Source organism: Leuresthes tenuis, unplaced genomic scaffold (assembly GCF_036924035.1).
Source record: "Leuresthes tenuis unplaced genomic scaffold, fLeuTen1.0.hap1 SCAF_19, whole genome shotgun sequence".
Lineage (NCBI taxonomy): Eukaryota > Metazoa > Chordata > Actinopteri > Atheriniformes > Atherinopsidae > Leuresthes > Leuresthes tenuis.
The window spans coordinates 21,928,495-21,947,499 of record NW_027325373.1 but is presented as its reverse complement, the minus strand read 5'-3'; positions in this window follow the sequence as shown (position 1 = coordinate 21,947,499).

The following is a 19,005-nucleotide window of genomic DNA, read 5'->3' as shown; positions in this document are numbered from 1 at the left end:
TAAATGTTGGAGTCAAAGGTGCAGAGTTACACCTCACACTTCACTCTGTTTAACGTGAATCCTTAACTCATAACATCACCAGATTGTTCCATTTATTCATTAGAAGTTATCATGCTTTTGTTTTTCTTCTGTCAGAGAAACCAAACACCCCCCCCCCCCCCCCCCAGAAAACACTGATGCAGCATCTTCGGTTGGAGAAGCAGGACCTCATTAGATGTAACGCTGCACTTACAGGTGAGACTTCTACATGTATGAAGACAGTTTCAGTGCTTTTCATCATGTGTGCTTGGTGCTAATTTCATGATTGTTGTCTCCAGCTTTTAAAACATGAGCAACCAGCATGAATCCAGACTACAGTCATCATGCAGATGCTGCAGAGACAGACAAAAAGGTCTAAAGTAAGTACTGACACTTCCCCTCACAGCTCACATACAGTAAGGATGTCTGTTTATGATTAATGCTGTTAATGATTGTGTGTCCAGCTTTCCATCTGAGGTCCTGCTGAACCGAACACCTGCCCTTCCACAGGAGGATTCAAACTGCATCGTGACGTGTCCAAGGAGAAGAACTATGAAAAAAGGTGAGTGTTTTTATCTTTACTCAATACATTGATTGTACTTTGGATATTTTTTGTGATGAATCAAAAACAAGAAAATTTATCTACATGAAACTCAACATTTGGTTTCCTCTCTTTTTGTCTTATGAAGCAGAGAAGGACTCCCATCAGCTGCAGTGACCCAAACAACCTTGAGCAACCACAGATGTGACCGAGGACTCCGATGAAGACTGGAGTTTCTATCACCATAGGACAGAGGTAAGATTTGAATGTTGTTGGGTTTAATGTCCTCATGTCTTCCTCTTACTGTGATGGTGAATGCTTACAGATATTTCTCTACACAGGGACCCCTATTATAGACTGTGACATGTTAAAGTTTATCAGTTTATCAAAACTGACTGAATTATAATGAGCTGTTGTTGCTAAATAAACACATTTAAACTGTCAGTATGTCTGAACATTACTTTCTGTCCTCCTCCTCTGGGATCTCTGCTTCAACCCCCCCAAAAGGGGACTCGGTTGGCTAAAAGACCAGTAACTGAGCAGGTGATTGGCTGTTTAAACTCTCCTCCTTAATCAGGTAAACATAATGGCTGCCACCATTTAAAGTGTAAAGTGGTTCATTGTGTGATTAAGACATTAAAAACCTTGTTTAAGCCATCTATTAAGCCAGCCGTCTGTCCCTCATGCTGCCCAAAGCAGGCAGGTTTCACCACAGCAGGCCAGGATCTCAAATGTTAAACTATGTTTCAGCTTATCTCTGTACCTTAGTTTAATACTGGATTTGAAATACCTAATGCTTGACTGGCAACTAGCAGGTCTCTCAGCACAGCACAGCTCTCATCTGTGTGTGTGGACGGGCAGAAGACGGGCAGCAGCTGGGCACCCATCAAAATTTCTTCAGAAATTTTCTAGTTATGGGTGCCCCATGCCATAGGCAGGGCACACATATTACTATTGCTCATACTTATTATTCTTCCGTTTCCGCCCGTTTTTCGGCGCGCTACTCGTCCCGCAGCGTTGGTCCGACTAAAATAAAAAATACATGGCTGCGTGCGCGCCGATCGGGAGAGGTGTGCTTGTATTTTTCTCTCTCATTACTCGACCGGAATAGCGGATAAATGGGAAAAAGCGGGCAAATTGTCAATGGGAAAATGAATGGAGAAGGCCTTAACGAGGCAGTTTTGGGCTCGAAGAGCCCAAAACTGCATCCCCTTGGAGGCCTCTGAACTCAGCCATACAAGGTCACACACACATCATTCAAAGTTTGTGTGTGACAGGAAAGACTCAGCTTTAACTGGTGTAAAGGGCTTGTTAATAGCTTATACGGCTTTGACACAACGGCAGTTTACGTTTTAGGTGTCCAGAGGAGCTCATTTTGTGGCTCCTCCACTCTAACTGTCACTCTAAAAATCTTTAAAAAATTATTTTTCAAACAAATGCCTCTCATGTCCAAACTATCTGCCTGATCTGGATAAATTATACATCAAAACGTAGGTATTTTAGTTGTCTTTCACCCAATGTGACTGTCATTGAGCTGGGCCTCACAGATTTCTCACAAATCCCCTCTGAGCGCAGAGAGGGAACATTAAATCCCATTATAAAACGGGCGAGGCCTGAAATCAGTCGGAAAAATAATTTTAAAACTGCCATAATAAAGGAGCCACGGGGGTTAGAAGAATAAAAATTACACCGCTGGCTTCCCCCGTCCCTTCTGGCGCTCACGGTGAAAGAATTATTCGGATACGACTTCTACTTTTCGAACAGCGAGCGTTTTGTTCCAGATTTCTGCCTCAATATGAAAACCCCATGATTTTAAGGGGACAAAGTGAGGTGCAGATTTGTCAGTGGGCACGTGCAGCTGTTGCCCACAGCAACTAATGAGGAGGCCAGACTCAACGAGCCCCAAACTGTCCTAATTTAGAGGGCAGTAACTCAGCCATACGGTATCACAGAGACATCATTCAAACTTTAAAATGTTCACAAGACATTCAGCTATTATGTGATTATACAGCTTTTTCAAATATTAAGCCAATTCTGAAATATGACAGTTTAAAAAACATGAACATTTTTGCTCCTTCTTGATTTTTATGAATGAGAAGATTAGAGTGGCAGACTGATCATTTTAACTTTTTCTGATATTCAAACAAATGCCTCTAACTTTCATGCTGTTTAACGCAGACAAACAAATTATACCTTAAACTGTAGGTACACTTGTCCTCTTTCAGTTGATGTAACTACTAAATAGCTCACATTTACAGAATTTCTGCTATGAGCCTTGAAGCGAGAGAAACCTTTCAATTTCTCTCACTAAATCCAATGTAAATTTGGTGGAACGCCAGAGACAGGTTCAACTGTGTTCAACCTGCTGCCGTTTAAATTTTTTTCACTCCATTGAAATAAAAACTACATTGCTGCGTTCCTCCAAGCCTTCTGCTTCTTACGGTCTTCAAATTATTTTCCTCGCTCTTCCGGTTTTCTCACAGGAGGTCATAGTATCCAAAATGCAATTTCTGCAGGTTATACAGGGAGAGAGCTGCAGCTGTTGACAAACATTGCTATCACTGATGACATCACTCTTCCACTCCCTGCTGTATATTACACTGAAGCCATTTTAACTATTAATCACTTGATTTCTGATACATTTCCACTAGATTCAGCTTTTTGAGCATGTTCAACTAATCCATTCAGCTACTTTTCTTTCTTAAAGCTCCAGCTCCTTTCAAAAAGACATTTCAGGCCTTATGAAACAACATGGCGGCCCTATTGTAAAAGCTTTATGCCAGCCTGTGTTCACTCATGTTTTCCATTATTCAGAACATATTAACAGGTTCATGCCAGCCCCTGATGAGACAAATGCGCGCGACAGCGCGCACTAACTCATGTTTTCCATTAATCTGAACAGATTAATAGGTTCAGGCCAGACCCTGATGAGACAAATGCGCGCGATAGCGCGCACTAACTCCTGTTTTTCATTAATCTGAACAGATTAACAGCTTCATGGCAGCCCCTGACGACACAAATGCGCGCGATAGCGCGCACTAAATCTTGTTTTTCATTAATCTGAACAGATTAATAGGTTCAGACCAGACCCTGATGAGACAAATGCACGCGATAGCGCGCACTAACTCATGTTTTCCATTAATCTGAACAGATTAATAGGTTCATGCCAGCCCCTGACGACACAAATGCGCGCGATAGCGCGCACTAACTCATGTTTTCCATTAATCTGAACAGATTAATAGCTTCATGGCAGCCCCTGACGACACAAATGCGCGCGATAGCGCGCATCCACTCATAAATTTCCATTCATCTGAACAGATTAACAGCTTCATGGCAGCCCCTGACGACACAAATGCGCGCGATAGCGCGCATTCACTCATAAATTTCCATTAATCTGAACAGATTAACAGCTTCATGGCAGCCCCTGACGACACAAATGCGCGCGATAGCGCGCATTCACTCATAAATTTCCATTAATCTGAACAGATTAACAGCTTCATGGCAGCCCCTGACGACACAAATGCGCGCGATAGCGCGCACTAACTCATAAATTTCCATTAATCTGAACAGATTAATAGGTTCAGGCCAGACCCTGATGAGACAAATGCGCGCGATAGCGCGCATTCACTCATAAATTTCCATTAATCTGAACAGATTAACAGCTTCATGGCAGCCCCTGACGACACAAATGCGCGCGATAGCGCGCATCCACTCATAAATTTCCATTAATCTGAACAGATTAACAGCTTCATGGCAGCCCCTGACGACACAAATGCGCGCGATAGCGCGCATTCACTCATAAATTTCCATTAATCTGAACAGATTAACAGCTTCATGGCAGCCCCTGACGACACAAATGCGCGCGATAGCGCGCACTAACTCATAAATTTCCATTAATCTGAACAGATTAATAGGTTCAGGCCAGACCCTGATGAGACAAATGCGCGCGATAGCGCGCATTCACTCATAAATTTCCATTAATCTGAACAGATTAACAGCTTCATGGCAGCCCCTGACGACACAAATGCGCGCGATAGCGCGCATCCACTCATAAATTTCCATTAATCTGAACAGATTAACAGCTTCATGGCAGCCCCTGACGACACAAATGCGCGCGATAGCGCGCATTCACTCATAAATTTCCATTAATCTGAACAGATTAACAGCTTCATGGCAGCCCCTGACGACACAAATGCGCGCGATAGCGCGCATTCACTCATAAATTTCCATTAATCTGAACAGATTAACAGCTTCATGGCAGCCCCTGACGACACAAATGCGCGCGATAGCGCGCACTAACTCATAAATTTCCATTAATCTGAACAGATTAATAGGTTCAGGCCAGACCCTGATGAGACAAATGCGCGCGATAGCGCGCATTCACTCATAAATTTCCATTAATCTGAACAGATTAACAGCTTCATGGCAGCCCCTGACGACACAAATGCGCGCGATAGCGCGCACTAACTCATAAATTTCCATTAATCTGAACAGATTAATAGGTTCAGGCCAGACCCTGATGAGACAAATGCGCGCGATAGCGCGCATTCACTCATAAATTTCCATTAATCTGAACAGATTAACAGCTTCATGGCAGCCCCTGACGACACAAATGCGCGCGATAGCGCGCATTCACTCATATGTTCTCCATTATTCTGAACAGATCAACCGGGCCTTATGTGTCTAAAGCAGGCAGATTTCACCAGAACAAGCCTGGATCTCATATTTAAGACTGGATTATGATCATATAATGCTTGACTGGCAACTAGTAGCTCTCAGCTCTCATCTGTGTGTGTGTGGACGGGCAGAAGACGGGCAGCAGCTGGGCACCCATCAAAATTTCTTCAGAAATTTTCTAGTTATGGGTGCCCCATGCCATAGGCAGGGCACACATATTACTATTGCTCATACTTATTATTATGGGTGCCCCATGCCAAAGGCAGGGCACACATATTACTATTGCTCATACTTATTATTATTATTCTTCCGTTTCCGCCCGTTTTTCGGCGCGCTACTCGTCCCACAGCGAAGGTCCGACTCAAATAAAAAATACATGGCTGCGTGCGCGCCGATCGGGAGAGGTGTGCTTGTATTTTTCTCTCTCATTACTCGACCGGAATAGCGGATAAATGGGAAAAAGCGGGCAAATTGTCAATGGGAAAATGAATGGAGAAGGCCTTAACGAGGCAGTTTTGGGCTCGAAGAGCCCAAAACTGCCTCCCCTTGGAGGCCTCTGAACTCAGCCATACAAGGTCATACACACATCATTCAAAGTTTGTGTGTGACAGGAAAGACTCAGCTTTAACTGGTGTAAAGGGCTTGTTAATAGCTTATATGGCTTTGACACAACGGCAGTTTACGTTTTAGGTGTCCAGAGGAGCTCATTTTGTGCCTCTGCACTCTACCTCTCACTCTAAAAATCTTTAAAAAATTATTTTTCAAACAAATGCCTCTCACGTCCAAAATATCTGCCTGATCTGGATAAATTATACATCAAAACGTAGGTATTTTAGTTGTCTTTCACCCAATGTGACTGTCATTGAGCTGGGCCTCACAGATTTCTCACAAATCCCCTCTGAGCGCAGAGAGGGAACATTAAATCCCATTATAAAACGGGCGAGGCCTGAAATCAGTCGGAAAAATCATTTTAAAACTGCCATAATAAAGGAGCCACGGGGGTTAGAAGAATAAAAATGACACCGCTGGCTTCCCCCGGGCCTTCTGGCGCTCACGGTCAAAGAATTATTCGGATACGACTTCTACTTTTCGAACAGCGAGCGTTTGTTCCAGATTTCCTGCTCAAAATGAAAACCCCATGATTTTAAGGGGACAAAGTGAGGTGCAGAATGGCAGTTGGCAGGCACAGCTGTTGCCCATAGCAACTAATTGGGAGCTCACTCAAGATGTCTGCCCTGTTCTATCACAGCTGATGAAGCCAGAGCCAAGCAGGCTGGCCTGCTGTAACAGCATTATGCCAGCCTGTTTTATCTGTGCTCCTAATACAATATAACATGACAGCCTCTGTCTGTCAGCAGGCAGCCAAAACTGTGAAAACAGCTTCATGCCAGCTGCTCACGAGACAAATGCGCGCGACAGCGCGCACTGACCCAACAGCGTCATGCTAGCCGCTCAGGAGACAAATGCGCGCGACAGCGCGCACTGACCCAACAGCGTCATGCTAGCCGCTCACGAAACAAATGCGCGCGATAGCGCGCACTGACTCATATGTTTTCCATTATGATCAACACATCAGCTATCATAACAGCCCTCACGAGACAAATGCGCGCGACAGCGCGCACTGACTCATATGTTTTCCATTATGATCAACACATCAGCTGTGATAACAGGTTCGTGCCACTCACGAGACAAATGCGCGCGACAGCGCGCACTGACTCATATGTTTTCCATTATGATCAACACATCAGCTGTGATAACAGGTTCGTGCCACTCACGAGACAAATGCGCGCGACAGCGCGCACGGACTCATATGTTTTCCATTATGATCAACACATCAGCTATCAACAGCGTCATGCCAGCCCTCACGAGACAAATGCGCGCGACAGCGCGCACTGACTCATATGTTTTCCATTATGATCAACACATCAGCTGTGATAACAGGTTCGTGCCACTCACGAGACAAATGCGCGCGATAGCGCGCACGGACTCATATGTTTTCCATTATGATCAACACATCAGCTGTTTTAACAGCTTCATACCAGACGCTGACGACATACGTCAGCAATTCCACTGTTTTCATTGGTTGTTGGATCGTCACTTCGCCCCTGGTTCTTCGAATATTCTTGAGTAGTCTTTCTGTCTGGCGAGCTTTGTTCAGGTAAGATCTATTTTTTGCTTGGTTTGGTTATATTGAACATTATCTGTCGTTGATCGTGGCGGAAATATGATCGTCTTCGAGTTAAATATAGACGAGGTATTTGCTAATTTTCCTTCCGCCGATGTTTCGGTGTGACTGCCTTGTTTAGCATGCTACACTATTAGCCCGCTGTCTGGCGTGGAATGCTGTGAAAGCTATGAATTTACGTTGTGGTTATATTGAACATTATCTGTCGTTGATCGTGGCGGAAATACGACCGTCTTCGAGTTAAATAAAGACGAGGTATTTGCTAATTTTCCTTCCGCCGATGTTTCGGTGTGACTGCCTTGTTTAGCATGCTACACTATTAGCCCGCTGTCTGGCGTGGAATGCTGTGAAAGCTATGAATTTACGTTGTGGTTATATTGAACATTATCTGTCGTTGATCGTGGCGGAAATACGACCGTCTTCGAGTGAAATAAAGACGAGCTATTTGCTAATTTTCCTTCCGCCGATGTTTCGGTGTGACTGCCTTGTTTAGCATGCTACACTATAAACCCGCTGTTTGGCGTGGAATGCTATGAAGGCTATGAATTTACGTTGAGTGGTTATATTGAACATTATCTGTCGTTGATCGTGGCGGAAATATGATCGTCTTCGAGTTAAATATAGACGAGGTATTTGCTAATTTTCCTTCCGCCGATGTTTCGGTGTGACTGCCTTGTTTAGCATGCTACACTATAAACCCGCTGTCTGGCGTGGAATGCTATGAAGGCTATGAATTTACGTTGAGTGGTTATATTGAACATTATCTGTCGTTGATCGTGGCGGAAATATGACCGTCTTCCAGTTAAATAAAGACAAGGTATTTGCTCATTTTCCTTCCGCCGATGTTTCTGTGTGACTGCCTTGTTTAGCATGCTACATTGTTAGCCCGCAGCCTGAACTTGAACGCTCTCGACGGCAAAAGCTATGTGCTGGTGTCGAATGAGTCAGAATGTGAATGCATTGTGATTTGAACAGAATATGGCTTGTTTTGACTGCTCATTTTGCTATGTGCTGGTGTTGAATGAGTCAGAATGTGAATGCATTGTGATTTGAACAGAATATGGCTTGTTTTGACTGCTCATTTTGCTTATTTATCCATTTTTATGTCTATATATTCTCAAGTCATGAGCACTTTTGAATTATAATCATGGTATTTTATTTGACAGTTGGCAATTATGTTAATTATTGTACATATCTTCCAATCAGTGAAATATGAACTTTGAGGATCATGGCTTAACTAGTAGAGTGTGATTCCTCCTGATTGCTGTACCGTGCTGGCACGGTGATGCTTTGACAATTAGTTTATCATCCTTGACCATGTTTTTGTGAGAAGAGCATCATGAGTTTGTTCAGTCGGAGAGCTACACCACCAGTGATGAGAAGCTCAGAGAAGGCAGACAGGACAGAGACGGAGCAGCTTCAGTCAGACAGAGAAAAAGATGAAACTGAGGTAAATGTTGGAGTCAAAGGTTCAGAGTTACACCTCACACTTCACTCTGTTTAACGTGAATCCTTAACTCATAACATCACCAGATTGTTCCATTTATTCATTAGAAGTTATCATGCTTTTGTTTTTCTTCTCTCAGAGAAACCAAACACCCCCCCCCCACCAGAAAACACTGATGCAGCATCTTCAGTTGGAGAAGCAGGACCTCATTAGATGTAACGCTGCACTTACAGGTGAGACTTCTACATGTATGAAGACAGTTTCAGTGCTTTTCATCATGTGTGCTTGGTGCTAATTTCATGATTGTTGTCTCCAGCTTTTAAAACATGAGCAACCAGCATGAATCCAGACTACAGTCATCATGCAGATGCTGCAGAGACAGACAAAAAGGTCTAAAGTAAGTACTGACACTTCCCCTCACAGCTCACATACAGTAAGGATGTCTGTTTATGATTAATGCTGTTAATGATTGTGTGTCCAGCTTTCCATCTGAGGTCCTGCTGAACCGAACACCTGCGCTTCCACAGGAGGATTCAAAGCAGAATGAAGCAGAGAAAGACTCCCATCAGCTGCAGCGACCCAAACAACCTTCAGCAAACACAGATATCACCGAGGACTCCGATGAAGACTGGAGTTTCTATCACCATAGGACAGAGGTAAGATTTGAATGTTGTTGGGTTTAATGTCCTCATGTCTTCCTCTTACTGTGGTGGTGAATGCTTACAGATATTTCTCTACACAGGGACCCCTATTATAGACTGTGACATGTTAAAGTTTATCAGTTTATCAAAACTGACTGAATTATAATGAGCTGTTGTTGCTAAATAAACACATTTAAACTGTCAGTATGTCTGAACATTACTTTCTGTCCTCCTCCTCTGGGATCTCTGCTTCAACCCCCCCAAAAGGGGACTCGGTTGGCTAAAAGACCAGTAACTGAGCAGGTGATTGGCTGTTTAAACTGTCCTCCTTAATGAGGTAAACATAATGGCTGCCACCATTTAAAGTGTAAAGTGGTTCATTGTGTGATTAAGACATTAAAAACCTTGTTTAAGCCATCTATTAAGCCAGCCGTCTGTCCCTCATGCTGCCCAAAGCAGGCAGGTTTCACCACAGCAGGCCAGGATCTCAAATGTTAAACTATGTTTCAGCTTATCTCTGTACCTTAGTTTAATACTGAAATACCTAATGCTTGACTGGCAACTAGCAGGTCTCTCAGCACAGCACAGCTCTCATCTGTGTGTGTGTGTGTGTGTGGACGGGCAGAAGACGGGCAGCAGCTGGGCACCCATCAAAATTTCTTCAGAAATTTTCTAGTTATTATTCTTCCGTTTCCGCCCGTTTTTCGGCGCGCTACTCGTCCCACAGCGAAGGTCCGACTGAAATAAAAAATACATGGCTGCGTGCGCGCCGATCGGGAGAGGTGTGCTATTACTTTTCTCTCTCATTACTCGACCGGAATAGCGGATAAATGGGAAAAAGCGGGCAAATTGTCAATGGGAAAATGAATGGAGAAGGCCTTAACGAGGCAGTTTTGGGCTCGAAGAGCCCAAAACTGCCTCCCCTTGGAGGCCTCTGAACTCAGCCATACAAGGTCATACACACATCATTCAAAGTTTGTGTGTGACAGGAAAGACTCAGCTTTAACTGGTGTAAAGGGCTTGTTAATAGCTTATACGGCTTTGACACAACGGCAGTTTACGTTTTAGGTGTCCAGAGGAGCAAATTTTGTGCCTCTGCACTCTACCTCTCACTCTAAAAATCTTTAAAAAATTATTTTTCAAACAAATGCCTCTCACGTCCAAAATATCTGCCTGATTTGGATAAATTATACATCAAAACGTAGGTATTTTAGTTGTCTTTCACCCAATGTGACTGTCATTGAGCTGGGCCTCACAGATTTCTCACAAATCCCCTCTGAGCGCAGAGAGGGAACATTAAATCCCATTATAAAATGGGCGAGGCCTGAAATCAGTCGGAAAAATCATTTTAAAACTGCCATAATAAAGGAGCCACGGGGGTTAGAAGAATAAAAATTACACCGCTGGCTTCCCCCGGGCCTTCTGGCGCTCACGGTGAAAGAATTATTCGGATACGACTTCTACTTTTCGAACAGCGACCGTTTGTTCCAGATTTCCTGCTCAAAATGAAAACCCCATGATTTTAAGGGGACAAAGTGAGGTGCAGAATGGCAGTTGGCAGGCACAGCTGTTGCCCATAGCAACTAATTGGGAGCTCACTCAAGATGTCTGCCCTGTTCTATCACAGCTGATGAAGCCAGAGCCAAGCAGGCTGGCCTGCTGTAACAGCATTATGCCAGCCTGTTTTATCTGTGCTCCTAATAAAATATAACATGACAGCCTCTGTCTGTCAGCAGGCAGCCAAAACTGTGAAAACAGCTTCATGCCAGCTGCTCACGAGACAAATGCGCGCGACAGCGCGCACTGACCCAACAGCGTCATGCTAGCCGCTCACGAGACAAATGCGCGCGATAGCGCGCACTGACCCAACAGCGTCATGCTAGCCGCTCACGAAACAAATGCGCGCGATAGCGCGCACTGACTCATATGTTTTCCATTATGATCAACACATCAGCTATCATAACAGCCCTCACGAGACAAATGCGCGCGACAGCGCGCACTGACTCATATGTTTTCCATTATGATCAACACATCAGCTGTGATGACAGGTTCGTGCCACTCACGAGACAAATGCGCGCGACAGCGCGCACGGACTCATATGTTTTCCATTATGATCAACACATCAGCTATCAACAGCGTCATGCTAGCCCTCACGAGACAAATGCGCGCGATAGCGCGCACTGACTCATATGTTTTCCATTATGATCAACACATCAGCTGTGATAACAGGTACGTGCCACTCACGAGACAAATGCGCGCGATAGCGCGCACGGACTCATATGTTTTCCATTATGATCAACACATCAGCTGTGATAACAGGTTCGTGCCACTCACGAGACAAATGCGCGCGACAGCGCGCACGGACTCATATGTTTTCCATTATGATCAACACATCAGCTGTGACAACAGGTTCGTGCCACTCACGAGACAAATGCGCGCGACAGCGCGCACGGACTCATATGTTTTCCATTATGATCAACACATCAGCTGTTTTAACAGCTTCATACCAGATGCTGACGACATACGTCAGCAATTCCACTGTTTTCATTGGTTGTTGGATCGTCACTTCCCCCTGGTTCTTCGAATATTCTTGTAGTCTTTCTGTCTGGCGAGCTTTGTTCAGGTAAGATCTATTTTTTGCTTGGTTTGGTTATATTGAACATTATCTGTCGTTGATCGTGGCGGAAATATGACCGTCTTCCAGTTAAATAAAGACGAGGTATTTGCTAATTTTCCTCCGCCGATGTTTCGGTGTGACTGCCTTGTTTAGCATGCTACACTATTAGCCCGCTGTCTGCCGTTGAATGCTGTGAAAGCTATGAATTTACGTTGTGGTTATATTGAACATTATCTGTCGTTGATCGTGGCGGAAATACGACCGTCTTCGAGTTAAATAAAGACGAGCTATTTGCTAATTTTCCTTCCGCCGATGTTTCGGTGTGACTGCCTTGTTTAGCATGCTACACTATAAACCCGCTGTTTGGCGTGGAATGCTATGAAGGCTATGAATTTACGTTGAGTGGTTATATTGAACATTATCTGTCGTTGATCGTGGCGGAAATATGATCGTCTTCGAGTTAAATATAGACGAGGTATTTGCTAATTTTCCTTCCGCCGATGTTTCGGTGTGACTGCCTTGTTTAGCATGCCACACTATTAGCCCGCTGTCTGGCGTGGAATGCTGTGAAACCTATGAATTTACGTTGTGGTTATATTGAACATTATCTGTCGTTGATCGTGGCGGAAATACGACCGTCTTCCAGTTAAATAAAGACGAGCTATTTGCTAATTTTCCTTCCGCCGATGTTTCGGTGTGACTGCCTTGTTTAGCATGCTACACTATTAACCCGCTGTCTGGCGTGGAATGCTATGAAGGCTATGAATTTACGTTGAGTGGTTATATTGAACATTATCTGTCGTTGATCGTGGCGGAAATATGACCGTCTTCCAGTTAAATAAAGACAAGGTATTTGCTCATTTTCCTTCCGCCGATGTTTCTGTGTGACTGCCTTGTTTAGCATGCTACATTGTTAGCCCGCAGCCTGAACTTGAACGCTCTCGACGGCAAAAGCTATGTGCTGGTGTCGAATGAGTCAGAATGTGAATGCATTGTGATTTGAACAGAATATGGCTTGTTTTGACTGCTCATTTTGCTATGTGCTGGTGTCGAATGAGTCAGAATGTGAATGCATTGTGATTTGAACAGAATATGGCTTGTGTTCAGTGCTCATTTAGCTTATTTATCCATTTTTATGTCTATTTATTCATCTATTTATTCGTCTATATATTCTCAAGTCATGAGCACTTTTGAATTATAATCATGGTATTTTATTTGACAGTTGGCAATTATGTTAATTATTGTACATATCTTCCAATCAGTGAAATATGAACTTTGAGGATCATGGCTTAACTAGTAGAGTGTGATTCCTCCTGATTGCTGTACCGTGCTGGCACGGTGATGCTTTGACAATTAGTTTATCATCCTTGACCATGTTTTTGTGAGAAGAGTATCATGAGTTTGTTCAGTCGAAGAGCTACACCACCAGTGATGAGAAGCTCAGAGAAGGCAGACAGGACAGAGACGGAGCAGCTTCAGTCAGACAGAGAAAAAGATGAAACTGAGGTAAATGTTGGAGTCAAAGGTGCAGAGTTACACCTCACACTTCACTCTGTTTAACGTGAATCCTTAACTCATAACATCACCAGATTGTTCCATTTATTCATTAGAAGTTATCATGCTTTTGTTTTTCTTCTGTCAGAGAAACCAAACACCCCCCCCCACCAGAAAACACTGATGCAGCATCTTCAGTTGGAGAAGCAGGACCTCATTAGATGTAACGCTGCACTTACAGGTGAGACTTCTACATGTATGAAGACAGTTTCAGTGCTTTTCATCATGTGTGCTTGGTGCTAATTTCATGATTGTTGTCTCCAGCTTTTAAAACATGAGCAACCAGATGGAAACCAGCATGAATCCAGACTACAGTCATCATGCAGATGCTGCAGAGACAGACAAAAAGGTCTAAAGTAAGTACTGACACTTCCCCTCACAGCTCACATACAGTAAGGATGTCTGTTTATGATTAATGCTGTTAATGATTGTGTGTCCAGCTTTCCATCTGAGGTCCTGCTGAACCGAACACCTGCGCTTCCACAGGAGGATTCAAAGCAGAATGAAGCAGAGAAAGACTCCCATCAGCTGCAGCGACCCAAACAACCTTCAGCAAACACAGATATCACCGAGGACTCCGATGAAGACTGGAGTTTCTATCACCATAGGACAGAGGTAAGATTTGAATGTTGTTGGGTTTAATGTCCTCATGTCTTCCTCTTACTGTGGTGGTGAATGCTTACAGATATTTCTCTACACAGGGACCCCTATTATAGACTGTGACATGTTAAAGTTTATCAGTTTATCAAAACTGACTGAATTATAATGAGCTGTTGTTGCTAAATAAACACATTTAAACTGTCAGTATGTCTGAACATTACTTTCTGTCCTCCTCCTCTGGGATCTCTGCTTCAACCCCCCCAAAAGGGGACTCGGTTGGCTAAAAGACCATTAACTGAGCAGGTGATTGGCTGTTTAAACTCTCCTCCTTAATCAGGTAAACATAATGGCTGCCACCATTTAAAGTGTAAAGTGGTTCATTGTGTGATTAAGACATTAAAAACCTTGTTTAAGCCATCTATTAAGCCAGCCGTCTCTCCCTCATGCTGCCCAAAGCAGGCAGGTTTCACCACAGCAGGCCAGGATCTGAAATGTTAAACTATGTTTCAGCTTATCTCTGTACCTTAGTTTAATACTGGATTTGAAATACCTAATGCTTGACTGGCAACTAGCAGGTCTCTCAGCACAGCACAGCTCTCATCTGTGTGTGTGTGTGGACGGGCAGAAGACGGGCAGCAGCTGGGCACCCATCAAAATTTCTTCAGAAATTTTCTAGTTATGGGTGCCCCATGCCATAGGCAGGGCACACATATTACTATTGCTCATACTTATTATTATTATTATTCTTCCGTTTCCGCCCGTTTTTCGGCGCGCTACTCGTCCCACAGCGAAGGTCCGACTCAAATAAAAAATACATGGCTGCGTGCGCGCCGATCGGGAGAGGTGTGCTTGTATTTTTCTCTCTCATTACTCGACCGGAATAGCGGATAAATGGGAAAAAGCGGGCAAATTGTCAATGGGAAAATGAATGGAGAAGGCCTTAACGAGGCAGTTTTGGGCTCGAAGAGCCCAAAACTGCCTCCCCTTGGAGGCCTCTGAACTCAGCCATACAAGGTCATACACACATCATTCAAAGTTTGTGTGTGACAGGAAAGACTCAGCTTTAACTGGTGTAAAGGGCTTGTTAATAGCTTATACGGCTTTGACACAACGGCAGTTTACGTTTTAGGTGTCCAGAGGAGCTCATTTTGTGCCTCCTCCACTCTACCTCTCACTCTAAAAATCTTTAAAAAATTATTTTTCAAACAAATGCCTCTCACGTCCAAAATATCTGCCTGATCTGGATAAATTATACATGAAAACGTAGGTATTTTAGTTGTCTTTCACCCAATGTGACTGTCATTGAGCTGGGCCTCACAGATTTCTCACAAATCCCCTCTGAGCGCAGAGAGGGAACATTAAATCCCATTATAAAACGGGCGAGGCCTGAAATCAGTCGGAAAAATCATTTTAAAACTGCCATAATAAAGGAGCCACGGGGGTTAGAAGAATAAAAATTACACCGCTGGCTTCCCCCGGGCCTTCTGGCGCTCACGGTCAAAGAATTATTCGGATACGACTTCTACTTTTCGAACAGCGAGCGTTTGTTCCAGATTTCCTGCTCAAAATGAAAACCCCATGATTTTAAGGGGACAAAGTGAGGTGCAGAATGGCAGTTGGCAGGCACAGCTGTTGCCCATAGCAACTAATTGGGAGCTCACTCAAGATGTCTGCCCTGTTCTATCACAGCTGATGAAGCCAGAGCCAAGCAGGCTGGCCTGCTGTAACAGCATTATGCCAGCCTGTTTTATCTGTGCTCCTTATACAATATAACATGACAGCCTCTGTCTGTCAGCAGGCAGCCAAAACTGTGAAAACAGCTTCATGCCAGCTGCTCACGAGACAAATGCGCGCGACAGCGCGCACTGACCCAACAGCGTCATGCTAGCCGCTCAGGAGACAAATGCGCGCGACAGCGCGCACTGACCCAACAGCGTCATGCTAGCCGCTCACGAAACAAATGCGCGCGATAGCGCGCACTGACTCGTATGTTTTCCATTATGATCAACACATCAGCTATCATAACAGCCCTCACGAGACAAATGCGCGCGACAGCGCGCACTGACTCATATGTTTTCCATTATGATCAACACATCAGCTGTGATAACAGGTTCGTGCCACTCACGAGACAAATGCGCGCGACAGCGCGCACGGACTCATATGTTTTCCATTATGATCAACACATCAGCGATCATAACAGCGAGACAAATGCGCGCGACAGCGCGCACTGACTCATATGTTTTCTATTATGATCAACACATCAGCTGTGATAACAGGTTCGTGCCACTCACGAGACAAATGCGCGCGAAAGCGCGCACGGACTCATATGTTTTCCATTATGATCAACACATCAGCTATCAACAGCGTCATGCTGGCCCTCACGAGACAAATGCGCGCGACAGCGCGCACTGACTCATATGTTTTCCATTATGATCAACACATCAGCTGTGATAACAGGTTCGTGCCACTCACGAGACAAATGCGCGCGACAGCGCGCACGGACTCATATGTTTTCCATTATGATCAACACATCAGCTGTTTTAACAGCTTCATACCAGACGCTGACGACATACGTCAGCAAATTCCACTGTTTTCATTGGTTGTTGGATCGTCACTTCGCCCCTGGTTCTTCGAATATTCTTGAGTAGTCTTTCTGTCTGGCGAGCTTTGTTCAGGTAAGATCTATTTTTTGCTTGGTTTGGTTATATTGAACATTATCTGTCGTTGATCGTGGCGGAAATATGATCGTCTTCGAGTTAAATATAGACGAGGTATTTGCTAATTTTCCTTCCGCCGATGTTTCGGTGTGACTGCCTTGTTTAGCATGCTACACTATTAGCCCGCTGTCTGGCGTGGAATGCTGTGAAAGCTATGAATTTACGTTGTGGTTATATTGAACATTATCTGTCGTTGATCGTGGCGGAAATACGACCGTCTTCGAGTTAAATAAAGACGAGGTATTTGCTAGTTTTCCTTCCGCCGATGTTTCGGTGTGACTGCCTTGTTTAGCATGCTACACTATTAGCCCGCTGTCTGGCGTGGAATGCTGTGAAAGCTATGAATTTACGTTGTGGTTATATTGAACATTACCTGTCGTTGATCGTGGCGGAAATACGACCGTCTTCGAGTTAAATAAAGACGAGCTATTTGCTAATTTTCCTTCCGCCGATGTTTCGGTGTGACTGCCTTGTTTAGCATGCTACACTATTAACCCGCTGTCTGGCGTGGAATGCTATGAAGGCTATGAATTTACGTTGAGTGCTTATATTGAACATTATCTGTCGTTGATCGTGGCGGAAATATGACCGTCTTCCAGTTAAATAAAGACAAGGTATTTGCTCATTTTCCTTCCGCCGATGTTTCTGTGTGACTGCCTTGTTTAGCATGCTACATTGTTAGCCCGCAGCCTGAACTTGAACGCTCTCGACGGCAAAAGCTATGTGCTGGTGTCGAATGAGTCAGAATGTGAATGCATTGTGATTTGAACAGAATATGGCTTGTTTTGACTGCTCATTTTGCTATGTGCTGGTGTTGAATGAGTCAGAATGTGAATGCATTGTGATTTGAACAGAATATGGCTTGTGTTCAGTGCTCATTTTGCTTATTTATCCATTTTTATGTCTATTTATTCGTCTATATATTCTCAAGTCATGAGCACTTTTGAATTATAATCATGGTATTTTATTTGACAGTTGGCAATTATGTTAATTATTGTACATATCTTCCAATCAGTGAAATATGAACTTTGAGGATCATGGCTTAACTAGTAGAGTGTGATTCCTCCTGATTGCTGTACTGTGCTGGCACGGTGATGCTTTGACAATTAGTTTATCATCCTTGACCATGTTTTTGTGAGAAGAGCATCATGAGTTTGTTCAGTCGGAGAGCTACACCACCAGTGATGAGAAGCTCAGAGAAGGCAGACAGGACAGAGACGGAGAAGCTTCAGTCAGACAGAGAAAAAGATGAAACTGAGGTAAATGTTGGAGTCAAAGGTTCAGAGTTACACCTCACACTTCACTCTGTTTAACGTGAATCCTTAACTCATAACATCACCAGATTGTTCCATTTATTCATTAGAAGTTATCATGCTTTTGTTTTTCTTCTGTCAGAGAAACCAAACACCCCCCCCCCCAGAAAACACTGATGCAGCATCTTCGGTTGGAGAAGCAGGACCTCATTAGATGTAACGCTGCACTTACAGGTGAGACTTCTACATGTATGAAGACAGTTTCAGTGCTTTTCATCATGTGTGCTTGGTGCTAATTTCATGATTGTTGTCTCCAGCTTTTAAAACATGAGCAACCAGATGGAAAGCAGCATGAATCCAGACTACAGTCATCATGCAGATGCTGCAGAGACAGACAAAAAGGTCTAAAGTAAGTACTGACACTTCCCCTCACAGCTCACATACAGTAAGGATGTCTGTTTATGATTAATGCTGTTAATGATTGTGTGTCCAGCTTTCCATCTGAGGTCCTGCTGAACCGAACACCTGCGCTTCCACAGGAGGATTCAAAGCAGAATGAAGCAGAGAAAGACTCCCATCAGCTGCAGTGACCCAAACAACCTTCAGCAAACACAGATGTGACCGAGGACTCCGATGAAGACTGGAGTTTCTATCACCATAGGACAGAGGTAAGATTTGAATGTTGTTGGGTTTAATGTCCTCATGTCTTCCTCTTACTGTGATGGTGAATGCTTACAGATATTTCTCTACACAGG